The 12,566-nt window shown below is 39.9% G+C and overlaps 1 long non-coding RNA gene and 1 pseudogene across 1 annotated transcript in view; one reads left to right on the forward strand and one right to left on the reverse strand.

Moving 5' to 3' along the window:
• The window catches only part of LOC145720661 (uncharacterized), a 104,238-nt gene that overhangs the window by 54,430 nt on the left and 37,242 nt on the right, over nucleotides 1–12,566 (forward strand). The window lies entirely within an intron of this gene.
• Nucleotides 4,185–4,294, reverse strand: LOC115940766 (U4 spliceosomal RNA; annotated as a pseudogene).

Here is a 12,566-nt window from a genome sequence, read left to right on the forward strand (position 1 = left end):
GAATTTTGAAATGTCTAGCATGCAGGACAAAGATCAGGCTAGTATCACACCCATTGCATTATTATTTTCATATCAGTGAACAGTGAACAATCAGTATTTTAAGTATGTGTTAAGTTTAAGAGAATTTAGTTTATTAGAGTAACATGTCAGCCTTGTAATTATGAGCTAAAATGTATAAGCAAAATAAATAAATAAAATATATAAGCAGAATTTAAATAGATTGGTGATTTTAAGTGGAAATTTTGGCTTTTATATAATATCAGATCATTTAAAAGAACTTAAAGCTTTCCATACTTGTATTTTTAATTTATTAGGTCTTGTAAGAAATTATTAAATTCTTGAGACTTTCCAGTCATATCACTGACACAGTTAAAAAGACAAGAAAATGTTCTCTGTCCATGACATTTAAGTGATTCAAAGGTGTATACAGATCCAACAGATCCAACTGTTGTTCAAAGGCCCTTAAAAGTTATTGTAGACATATAAACATATAGTCAGTTTTATAAAATGAACCTAAAGCTTCAGGAAGAACTAGGCTTCTAAATCTCAAACTTGAATAGATTGACCACTATTCCTTAAAAGCATGTTAACTATTGACTGGTCTTTTCTACCCACAAAACTGCCCCCAAGAGCATCAACACACTCACACTCAATAGCTTGCTCTGAGGAAAAATGAAGAGGTTGAATGTCTACTGTGTGGTTAAGCATATGTCTGAAGACCAGAGAAATTAAATGTGCTACTTAAAACTTCAAAGCCTAGATTTCCAGATATTTCCCAGTATTATTGATGCCTAAAGGGGACAGTGGTCTAATTGTGGCTTATTTTGGAGGTTCTGGGATTCTTTGTTGCATGTCAAGTTATCCAGGCAAATGTTTGGATGTCCATCTTGTTGAGATGCTTGATGCCTTTTACTACTCGAGCTGTTTTAACTAAATTCACCGCCACACATACAAAAAGAAGAAAAGAAAAAAAAATAAAGAAAAGGGGAAGAGCTAAACGTAATTGAGGGTAAATATTATCTTAATAAAGTGAAGAGTCAAGCTAGGTGACACTTTTTCTTTTTGATAGGAATAAAGAGTGACTCTAAAGCAATGTCATCGATTTTCTTAGGTGGCTTGCATATTGACTTTGAAGGCATTTTTCAAAGGGAGGCTTGAAAATGATCTTCAACAATGGTAATGATGTTAGTGTAATGTAGAGTTTCCCTATGGGGCACTTTAAAGGACTCATTTGGATGTTTAAGTCCTGCTATGTAGGCTTTTAAAAAATTCATTTGTGATTACACACTGCATATTTTCTATAAACTAATTGGTTAGCAAAAGCAATATACAGCAATAAGAGAACTAAGAGAGTAGCAGGAAGGACATCACTCTGAACACAATAGGTTTGATAACATTTACAGATCAAATATAATTTTGGAGGCCTAAATGATTTTTTAAACACATTTTCAAGGTCTGCTAAAAGCTATACTAATAGTTACCAATATATCTAAGACTGACTACATATAAGGCATTTTACACCACCTATAAATATTCATAACAACCTCCCTGCTAAATAGATACCACTGCTCCAATTTTAGAGGTAAGGAAATTGAGGGTCAGAACAGTTGAATTGTCCAAAGTCATGCCGTAAAGCAGGACAAAACCACGATTTGAATTAGTCTGTTCGGTGCCATGCCCTGAGTGTGATACTGAATAAAATACTCTCTAAAAGAGAAAAAGCAAAGGAGGCAATGTCCCCCTGTCCTCCTCTAGGATACAGATTTATGGGTATATTTATGACTTACCTACATCCAAAATGTTCTCATACAAATTGTTTAATGTATTTCTTAAATGATGCTCAACTCAAGCAAGCATTTCATGTCATCAAACCTGACTTTTATTTTTTTTTCTTTTAAACCCAACTTGTTTTACTGTTTCAAAGAATCTAAATCCTGTATCTAAATGTAATAGTAATTTTTAAAATCAAAAGTACCTGAAACACTATCGGATAGATGGACAGTGATGAACTTTCTGATGAATGAAGGAAACTTTAGGTTATGATTCACATTTGCACCAGATTCTTACTTGATGAAAAAAAAGTCTTCTTTTTTATAATGACCAAGGGAATAGGCCTATAGATATCCCTTATAAGGATTCCTTGATGCCAGAGTGTATCAGCATAAAAAAGTAATAAAAGAGAGCTCACAAAGATCTAAAAAGTTTATGGAAAGAACAACTGCTTCATAATGAGAGTTTCCAGATCACAAAGTAGAAAGAAGAAATCCAACTATAAATCTATATTCAGAGTACAGCAGGGGAAATAGGATATGAGGTAATTTTTGCCTTACTTTTTGAGCAGCACAGATCTTATGAACAGAGGTGGAAGCTATTCAATAACATTTATTGCGAGGCCTAGTTCAGTGCCTTCCACGGGTGGGCAGTCAATAAATCTTATCTGGAGATGATATTTATGCAATGATAATCAGTCTACTTCAGCACAGCAATTTTGGGGGAGAATATTGTCTGTAGTAAGGTTAAGCCTTGTGAAATTAAATAATAAAAAGAAGGGCAAAGACCAGATGTGGAAAGTATTCAAAAAAGAAATTAAGGTTTATGCAATATTTGCATAAGCACTGGCAATTACAAATCAGAGAAGTAAATGTGTTTTCAGAAAAATTTGAAACACATTTTGGTAAATGGCAGGGAAAGCATTAAAATTATACCTGATTCTCTCCTCCCTCCATCTTTACCAAGAGTACATATTGATTGACTCATTCAGACAGTAAAGACAAAGACTCAGAAGTCTGACCTTTGTTCCAGGTCAGGGTGGGATGGATGATCTATAATGGAGTCCTTTTTACCTTCGTCTCTTGACTCTATGTACACGAAATTAACAAATGATAAGCATTACCCCTAGAGTTTTTGCCACACAAATATCAAACTAAGTAATTTCATACAATGATTTAATGGTTTGGTTTGATTATGTAAAATGATTTAAACATAAAAAAATGATTTTGAGTTGAGAATTCTTATTTTCCTAGAATGATCTAAAGTTCATTATCTCATTGAAACGCACGCACACATACATAACACACACACACACACACACACCACACACCGGGGCTCTCTCAGTGAAGAGTCAGGTGCTGATATATGAACTGACCTTGCATCTAGGAAAAAAGTCCCAAGCTGTGCTGACAGCTAATGTAGAAAAAATTTATACTTTTCCTTATGAACAATTTATTTTTAATGTAGCTTTTGTAGGGAATTTTTAAATATTGGACTTTGGACTATTCTTTTTATATCTAATAAAGAACACCTGTTTAAGGAATGGCTGGTGGAAAGGAATAAAATGAGGAATGGGGAAGGGGGAAACGTACCGAAGCCCTGCCAGTTTTTAAAGGTGGCAGGTAGAAATTATGTCATTCCATTCGCCATAAAGTTACCTAACGTGTATGTCTCAAAAGTTGCTAATGTATACTGGACTCAAAAATAATATGTAAAGTGAAAGATGTAAATAATCAGAGCTGAATCTGTCACCGTAACAGTCTCAATTTCTCATTTAATGTTTGTATGATTAGTGAGAAGAAAGCCACACAGGACTGGACACCTTGTTACAAACCCAAAAAAGAAAGAGGTCATTTACTGCAAACTTCAAGTGACCCAACCACTAAAATCATTCCTATGTTAAGGTTTAATTTTAGTTGTCTTAGGTTTGCCTACATCCTTCCTTTTTTGCACTCATAAGCTCAGTTTGGAAGTCTATGGCGGGTATGAGTCCAGTGAAGATTCCAGCAGTCAACTAGGAACAGTAACTTCTACCTGACCTTCTTACAGAAAAAGTTGGGAAGAAGAAAACCCAAGCTGTTCAGTGAGCAGAGACAATGAAACCTAAGAGAGAGAGATTTCTTTCTCGTAGTCAGAGGGGATGCATGGATAGGTCAAGCAACGGGAGTGTAGGAAGCCAACTTGTCCCAGGAGCAGCCGTTAGCCGAACAGCCAGAAAGATCAGCGGAAAATAAGAATGGACATTCTTTCTCTGGGGTTTCTCATTTTACACAGACTACTCTCTACAGCCATATTGCAGCTTCGTCTCTGACTTTCTTCTGTGAGGAAGTCTGTGTTCACGATTTAAACGGGCAAAGTTTACAACAAATCTTTACAAGCAGACAGCTGAAGCCTTGGGAGCCAGTCACTTTGAAATCCAGAGGACAAAACCAAAATTCCATGTTGCATTGACACCAAGTTCAATTAGCAATAATCATGCCTCGGATAAACCTCATTGGCTACGATACTGCCACTGTGCAAAGCTGTGACACCAAGTTCAAATAAATTATGGATTTGTTCTTGTGGAAACATAGTAGACTACACACACACTAATAAGCAAATTCTAAATTTGTCACACTTTTCTCATTAAGCCTGGCATAAGCACATGTATGCACATACATGTGAAAGAGAGAGAGAGGAAAAAAAAAAAAAACTATAGCAAACGGACAAAGAGAGAACCCAAAGGAGACTGAACAATTTTTTTTCGTTCTTTGTAATGTTCAAGTACTTAGTAATTACTAAATAATAATATATTTGATTCAGGGGGGGAAATTTCATGTTAGAATTGGGGGAAAAAAATCTTTCCAAGTAGGACTCTGTGTGAGTCTAGCTGAATGAGAGATGGTCAGACAAGGGGCATAAATCAAGCAGTGGTCAGTTTAGGAAAATCAGCCAAGACAAGGCGCAGACAAACAAGGTATTCAGCAAGACCTTATTAAATATCCATGCTTCATCCACTCAACACTCATAAGTAGTGAGCACCTATAATATTCCAAGCTCAAGCACTGCTTTCAGTGACTTCACAGATAACCTTGTCCAGCTGGCCAAAGGTGACATATCTGGGAGGCATTCAACAGGAATCAGAAATTCAGGCTAATGAGAAGAAAGACAAGGATCAGACGCCTGGGTGAAGTAATGAAGCCAAAGGAGAGAACCTGGGCCCTCAGGCCACTGGACCCACCAAGCCTTGCAGAGAGGTGCTTCTTCTAAATTTGGGAAAGCTCTCGTATCACAGAGGGGGGAAACTAAAGCTGACCCAAATCATATTCCATCTTGCTTAGTTCCGTATCAGCCCCCATATCACCCTACTCTCATCCCATCCTCACTCCCGTCTTTGTGCATTTCTGCTCAAACCCCTTATATTAGTACAAAAAAGATTTCTCAGTGCATTCCTCCCCATCACCTCCTGCCTTTTCTCTGCTCTCACTCTTCACCCAAGCCAGATGGAAGCAATTTCAGATCTGCACATGCAACATGCTCTTTCACGCTTACATCTTCCCACCCAAGCCTCTGTTTGATGAGTTCTCACATATGCTCGGCGTTGTGCCAAGTGCTCAATGTGAATTGCTCATATAATCCCCATGAAAAGGTTACAGTGATTATCACTATTTTATAGACAAGGAAACTGAGACTTAAAGAGTTAGACACTTGCCCAATTCTTCATAGCCATGAGTTGAATTAAGGGCTAACGCCCTGTGACCTGCCTCCAAAGTTCATTTCATCATGTATCATGCCATGCCCTGCCTTCTGTCTGGCTGACTCACACCTCAAACAAACTTTCCCTTACTCCATAATTTGATTTAGATGCAGTTCAGTATTCTCTCTAAACAGGCTGCCTATTCCTGTATCACAGCACTCATCATGCTCATCTGCACCACTTGATTTGCTTGAGCATCTTTGCTCCAGTGTTGGCAAAAAGCCCACAAGCCCTTTAGATTCCCAGTGTTTAACCTAATGCCTGGTCCTTGGAAGGTGTTCAAGGAAAGTTTGTTGACTCCCTCAGGAATAAATAAATGTCATATGGGTATGTAGTTGTGGGTAGTGGAGGGATTACAACACAAGTCTACCTGATTTCCAAGGCCTTCCTCTTCCAGTGTATTATACTAGCTCCCAGCTCATCAGGAATGAATGTCCTTACTCCATTCGTAAAGTGGAGATAAGATTATTCGGTCAGACATCCTTGAATTAGATGATGGGAGAACCAGAATTCAAATCTATTGTTTCTAATATCAGGCAGAGTAGGAACTCTATTACAAGTGTTTATTGAATAAATAAGTCTGGTTCTATCATATAGATAGCCCCTGCCTCCTGTGTTCTTTGCTGCTTGCATAGTTTAACAGTGAGCATTGTATGCTCTAGAACATTGCCACTCAGGTTGCGATCTGTGGACCAGTGGGATCATCCTCACCAGGGAGCCTGTTAGAAATGTAGGATCTCAGGCCCTGCCCAGACCTACTAAATCAGAATTTGCATTTCATCAAGCTCCCTGAGTGACTAGTGGACATGGTGAAATTTGGGAAGCACTAACTCTAGAATATACAGTATGTATGGAGATGTGATTCCCACCTAAGAGACTTGCAATCTGAGTTAAAGAGAAAGAAAATCATCCTGGTCATAAAATACAGTAGCTTAGCACTATAAAACAATATCGGCAAAGGAAGAACAACACTGATGTAAATTGGAAGCCACAGAGAATAAAGTATTGCAGTATTTATTTCTTAGGCAGAGAAGACGGAGCCCTCAATTGAGGTGCTGTGTGCAAAAGACTGGTAGTGAGCTCATTGCCCAGCACACCTGCATCTAAATCATAATGAGGACAGGTCGGCTTCATATCATAACTCAAAGAGAAGGTTTGTATAGTGGATAAGGTGGTAGGATCTGGAGGTAAACTACCTGGGTTCAAATTCCAGCTCAGTCACCGACAAGCTCAGTGATTTTGTGACACCGGGTATATTGCTTACACCTCGTTTCTTTTTGAAAAATGGGACAGTAAAGGCACCTGACTTACAGAGTTGTGATGAACATGAGATGGGAGCACTTCGCAGAACGTCTGACACAAAAAAGCACTTAATAGAAATAATAATATTGCATAATCATAATCATTCTTGAAATACATAAACGTATTTGTTTATTTTGGGAGGGCTCCCCTCCCTGGTAGGCTTTATTGGTGGCCTGGGTTGTCCCATTGCTGTTTTCACCTCTCCATCCCAAAATGTGGCTGCCTTTCTTCAGATCAGGGTGCATAAGTAGGGTGCAGTTGACCATAAGCAGGTTAACCTTGTATGAAAAGGTTGTGTGTAGAACTATACGTGCCTATTTGTTCAGAAATGTTCATAGCTTTTATTAGATATTCAAAGGCACAAATGGCCTCAGAAAGGTCATGAATCTCTGTTCTAAATGAGAGGGGATGGCATGGCTGAGAGCACAATATCAGCAACAGACTTCATTCTGGTCCTGACTTCACTAGCTGTGTGACTTATCTAAAAGTGTCTTCTCTCTTTAAAGTGGGGGACAATAACACCATCTTCATAATCTCATTTCCTGTGAGGGATCGTGTAAGGATTCAGAATGCCATGCTCTGTGAAATGGTACTCTGTAATGGTAAGGAGTTTCCAGATGTTAGTGGCAGCTGTTCTTATTAGAGACTTCTCAAACATTTTCTCCCACAACTGGTTCAGGAGAGCATATCCACTCACTCCAAGGAGGTGTGTTCTCAGGAAACATCCCCTTCCAGAGCGACAAGTGAGACAAGCTGGGCAGGAGGCTTCCACACCCATAACTGGTGCCCCTGCTGTGTTTACAAAGACAGAGACAGTTGAGTATAAGGAGAGGGAAATGCAGCAGGGAAGATTGGTTACAAAGAAATGTCACTCCAGCAGTAAAAGGTGATGGCGGTAGCAGCTCTGGGTGCTCTGGGTGGTGGTCCTGTGATCTCCAGACAGACGTCTGAGGCACACATGCCCAGATGTGTCTCCAGCCAGCAGTGTTTTCTCTTCAGCAACACGTCTCCAGGCAGCCTTGCTGTGACGTTTCCACGTATTAACAATAAGAGGGAGTGGAATCTGGAATTCAGAAGTCAAAAGATGCTGCTCTTTTCATTCAAAGAGGTCAGAACAAAGCAGTATACAGAGGGAGGAAAAAACAACCTCCACAAGTAGATCAGGACATAAGCCTGACTTTGACCTTAGATATTTCTACACCGTAATCGAGCGGACTGTCAGGAAGCTATGTGTAGGAGATAGTGGAGGCACAAGTGAAAATACGACAGAGCGGGGTGTGAGTGCAGTGCTAGATCCGTAACACCTTCACCTCGCGGCACACTTGTGCGTCCCGTGCATTTGCCGGCAGCTTTCCTGCCCATCAAGAGGGAATCTAGCAGGCAGGCTGCTAAAAGGGAACTTTTTGGAAGTCAGATTTCTGTCTATGTCAGTAGGACAAGCGTGGGACAGTCCTGTGCTGAGGGCCCAAGGAGCACGAGAGTTTTTAAAGATGTGTCATGGTCTTCCTCATGGGCTTGAACAATCCATTCCGGCTAGTCTTTCCCAGCTTGCATTCCTTTTATATTTAAAAAGGAAAATGGAAGGCTCTCTCTGTCTTGCCCTTATTTCTTTCAGATCAGAAACAAGGATATGAAGTCAGTTCCTGAAGAAATGACATAGGAAAGCTATTTAAGACTTTAAATTCTTGATGATGTGGAAAAATAGGATGATGTTGGGTGTTTCCTGTCTCCCCGTGGGACTGAGTCATTGTGTGTGTTAGCCATGAGCATATTTCACCAATTTGTTCACATCTTCTTCTCCCTGAGCTTTACTGCTTGAACAGTGCCAGTAATGAGCAGAAACGTATTTGTCTCTCATAACTGTCAGAGATGACGCAGGGAAGCCAAATGAATGTGGGAGGTACTGTTTTGTTTCTAATTAGCAAGGGTTTTCAAATATTTGTGTAAAGAAAAGAAGTCAACATTCAAAAGGTTGGAATCTTTTGCCCTTTTCTATGTTTTTCTTTAAGAAAAAAAAAGGAAATGCTGTGTGTACAATTCAATGGAAATGATAGGGATAGCTAAAAATGAAATATGAAAAAAAATTAAGTCATCCAGGTACCATGAAGCAATGCACAGCTGAAGGTACCTTATTACTTTATATTATACCTTCTCATTCTAAATAACTACTGTTATATAATATGAATCATTGATGTTTAATAATAGAAATAACCAGTCAGATGCCAAATCAAGAAGAAAGGATCTGTACTTTGAAAAAAAGAACTCTCTTAATGTACATGCCACATAAACGTTCAGGGCTTGAGCTCTGAAAGGAATCCTGCAGTGGGGAGCTATTGAGAAAAGCAGTTCTGAGCAAAAGAGGAGGGGGGCAAAGCCAGATTCAAGTCTGGCTCTTTCCCAGCTGAAGTAAGTGACACTATGAAAGTACGTCGAGGCCTAGCTGTGTGTGTGAATATCACCACACATTGGCACCCTTTCTGGTTGCCTAGTAGCAGCTAGCAAAATTCAATGTGCCACGTGTCCATCCGTCAAAAATACCTTCGGATGGGTCTAATAAGAAGAGAGCTCAGTATTATGCATCTTAAGGGAATTAAAAAAAAAACAACAACTAGACATTATGACTCAAAAACAAAAAGCAAAACATGAAAAGAAAAATATCTCTTCAGGGAAAAATAGCAACAAATAGAAGGCATTAATATTGCAGAGTGCAATGTATTAATAGTGAAAAGTCAAAAGTAAAGGGATGCCCACTGGTAGTGTCCAGTAAGTACCATGAAATGAGGAGAATATACTTGAGATGAGGATGTGGATTCAATCATTTACACCTTCCCTGAAAGAGAGGCGTTTTTAGCAGAGAAGGAATCGATGGAGAAGATCCATGAGAATTCACAGGCGAGTGCAATATGTTGCTTAAAGATACTGTATCAGAATATAACTAGCTACAGGTCACAGAAAAATGTGATGGACAGCAATTCAAAGCAGTGGAGATTCCTTTGTCTCACAAAACAAGAAGTCTGGAGATGGGCAGCTGCTGGTATCGGTTTTGCAGTCTCAAAAGATAAGAGCTGGAATTTTTGTGATTTTCTTGGCCCTCCCTCTTGGCTGCAAGATGGCTGCTGCAGCTCCAGTCATCATAACTTCATTCAAGGCAATAACAACAACAAAAGCAAAGAAAGAATAAAAGGCAGATAGAAGATGGGAGTGGGGAAAGGAGGAGTGAATAGTAGTCATGGTATATGTAATATAGGCCACTTTTGTTAGGAAAAGTAAAAGCATTCCCAGAGCCCCTGTTCCCTCTGCAGGCTACTGCTTGTATCTCATTGACCAGAACTATTTTCATTTATTTATCACAGAGAGTCTGATAAGGTGAGCCTTGAGTTTTTCCAGTCTCCAGAATGGTTGGCAGAAAGAGGTTGGGAATGCCTGATGATCTACCAAAGGTTAATGCCTGCTATCATTGGACAGAAAAATGATAGAAAATACAGGAGATGGTGAGATTAGTTTGAGGAACTGAAACTCTCTGGCTGGTATTTTGAAAGATCCTGCCAAAGCATGCACGCACACGCGTGCACACACACACACACACATACACACAGCACAAAAGTAAATTGTGGGTAGAAATAACATCTAGAATATCTTGTTTACAAAAACATTCACACCCTTATAATATACTTTCACACTTTTATGCACTGGAAAATTTTCCACCCGTGACAGAAGAGCAGCCATCTCTGAAACAGGATATGGCAGGAATTCGCCATGCTGCACACAGGAATTCTCTGACACAGGTTAAGCAGGGAAAGAGAAACCACTTTCATCAGAGCAATACTACAAAAATGGGTTATAAGAATAGAATGCATCTACTTAAAGAATCTCCCGCTCACGTTCCACATCTCACCCTATCTCTTCTCTGCACTGTTATCAAACAAGTGACATCTGTTTTATGTAGCGCCAAGGCACTTCGTCTTATTTGTGGATGTTTTATTGATTCGCAGGCACAACACGCCTTGCTGGGGACCCATGTCCTGTCACCTTGAATGGGGGGGGAGAAGGTGGGAATTCTACGCTCTGTTTACTCCCTGTGCATGGAGTCTTTATGCATTGGGTCTTTTGAGGCTCTCCACAATGATGTGATTTGAAATGTTACTATTCTGATTTGAAAGGTGAGCAGCCTGAGGGGCAGAGAAGTAAAGTTAGGTAACTGAGAAGGAGCACATCACAGAGGGGCAGACTGGTGCACAAACCAGCCAGTCAGACTACAGAGCTTTTCCTGGGCACCGCCCTGACTCTGGAATTCTCAGGGACTTGCCAAGGACTGCAGCAACTAGCATAATTGCTGGATTATGCTAGATATTAAATAAGTGAATGAAACCAATTCCACTTTGGCCTCAAAAAAGAGCGTAAAACCAATGAAAAGATTTTCCAGTTCTGAGAATACCAAGTCCATTTGATTCAAGCCATTCTGGAAGCCTTTTTATGGTTCAGAGAAAGTCACCAAGGTCTACGTTAGACAAACCTAAGCATGTCAGGATGTCCCTAACTATTTACAGGGCATGGAGGCAACAGGACCCTGTGGAAAGAGTGGGAACTTTAAACCAAACAGTCCTAGGTGCAAATCCTAGTTCTACCCATTGCTAGCCAATGCCCTCAGCTACTTGCTAAAGTTCTCTGAGTCTTCTTCTCCTCTTGTGTGCAGATAAGGTTGGTCATGTCTACCCGGTGGAGATAATGTATGAAGAGCACTTTGCACAGTGCCTAACACATATGGTTGGCACTCTATGAAGGACAACAAACATTAGTAGGGTAAGCCCTCTGTTACCACCACGGTCTCCACAGATTGATATTCTGTGGGTCCAGAACCTCCCCAGGTGTGACCCTGAGGGAAATAGAGTCAGTAGGACAGTTCCCCAGGCCCCTGACAACCCAGAATAGGGCAATCCGGGGTTCAGTGCTGCCTAATGAAAAGACTGTAGCTAATCTAGTGTCAGGAGTGTTCCAGCACACAAGAAATGCAGTAGAGAGAGGATGTCAAAGATACCAACAGTTTAGAGAACAGAAAGATGAAAGGGAGATCCAAAAGGACTTAAAAATGGAGTAATAAGGGAGGCATGAAGAAAATCAGAAAAAAAAAAAAAACAGAGAAAGATCTGTGGGGAGAATCGAATGCACCACAATTAAAGAAGGTGAGGTTAAAAAAAAAAAATTAAAGCCTTTGAATTTCATAAAACTGTTACTCCCAAGAGTGACGTGGAATGGGATTGCCTGTGATAACTAGGAAATGGCCGAATAAGCAGTGAAAGCTTGGCAGTTGAAAGCCAGAGTTGCAGACAAAGGTCAAGCCAAGGTTTCAGAAGGCTTGCTTTAGAACAGGGTTTCTCAACCTGGGTGCTGTTGATGTTTGGGGCTAAATATTCTTTGTTGTGGGAGCTGTTCTGTGCATTGCAGAATGTTTAGCAGCATCCCTGGCCTCTACTCGCTGGATGCCAGGAGACCCTCCCACCTGCAAGTCACAATAAAAGATGTCTCCAGACATTGCCGAAAGTCCTTGGGGGGTGGGGTACAGAGCGAGGAACGTGCTACAGAATTACTTCCTACAGAAAGCCACTGCTTTAGAATGCAGAGACCTGTGTATGTTTTAAACCACAAGGAAAGAAATATATAAATAGTTTCAATTTCTTGTTATGTCAAGCTTTTCTGTTTCATATCAATATAAGGAGGAAAAAATGCCAAAATTTCAAATGGTAAACAGAAAAAGGAAAAA

This window comes from Leptonychotes weddellii, chromosome 3 (genome assembly GCF_054177405.1).
Source record: "Leptonychotes weddellii isolate Sample4059 chromosome 3, ASM5417740v2, whole genome shotgun sequence".
In the NCBI taxonomy this organism is placed as follows: Eukaryota; Metazoa; Chordata; class Mammalia; order Carnivora; family Phocidae; genus Leptonychotes; species Leptonychotes weddellii.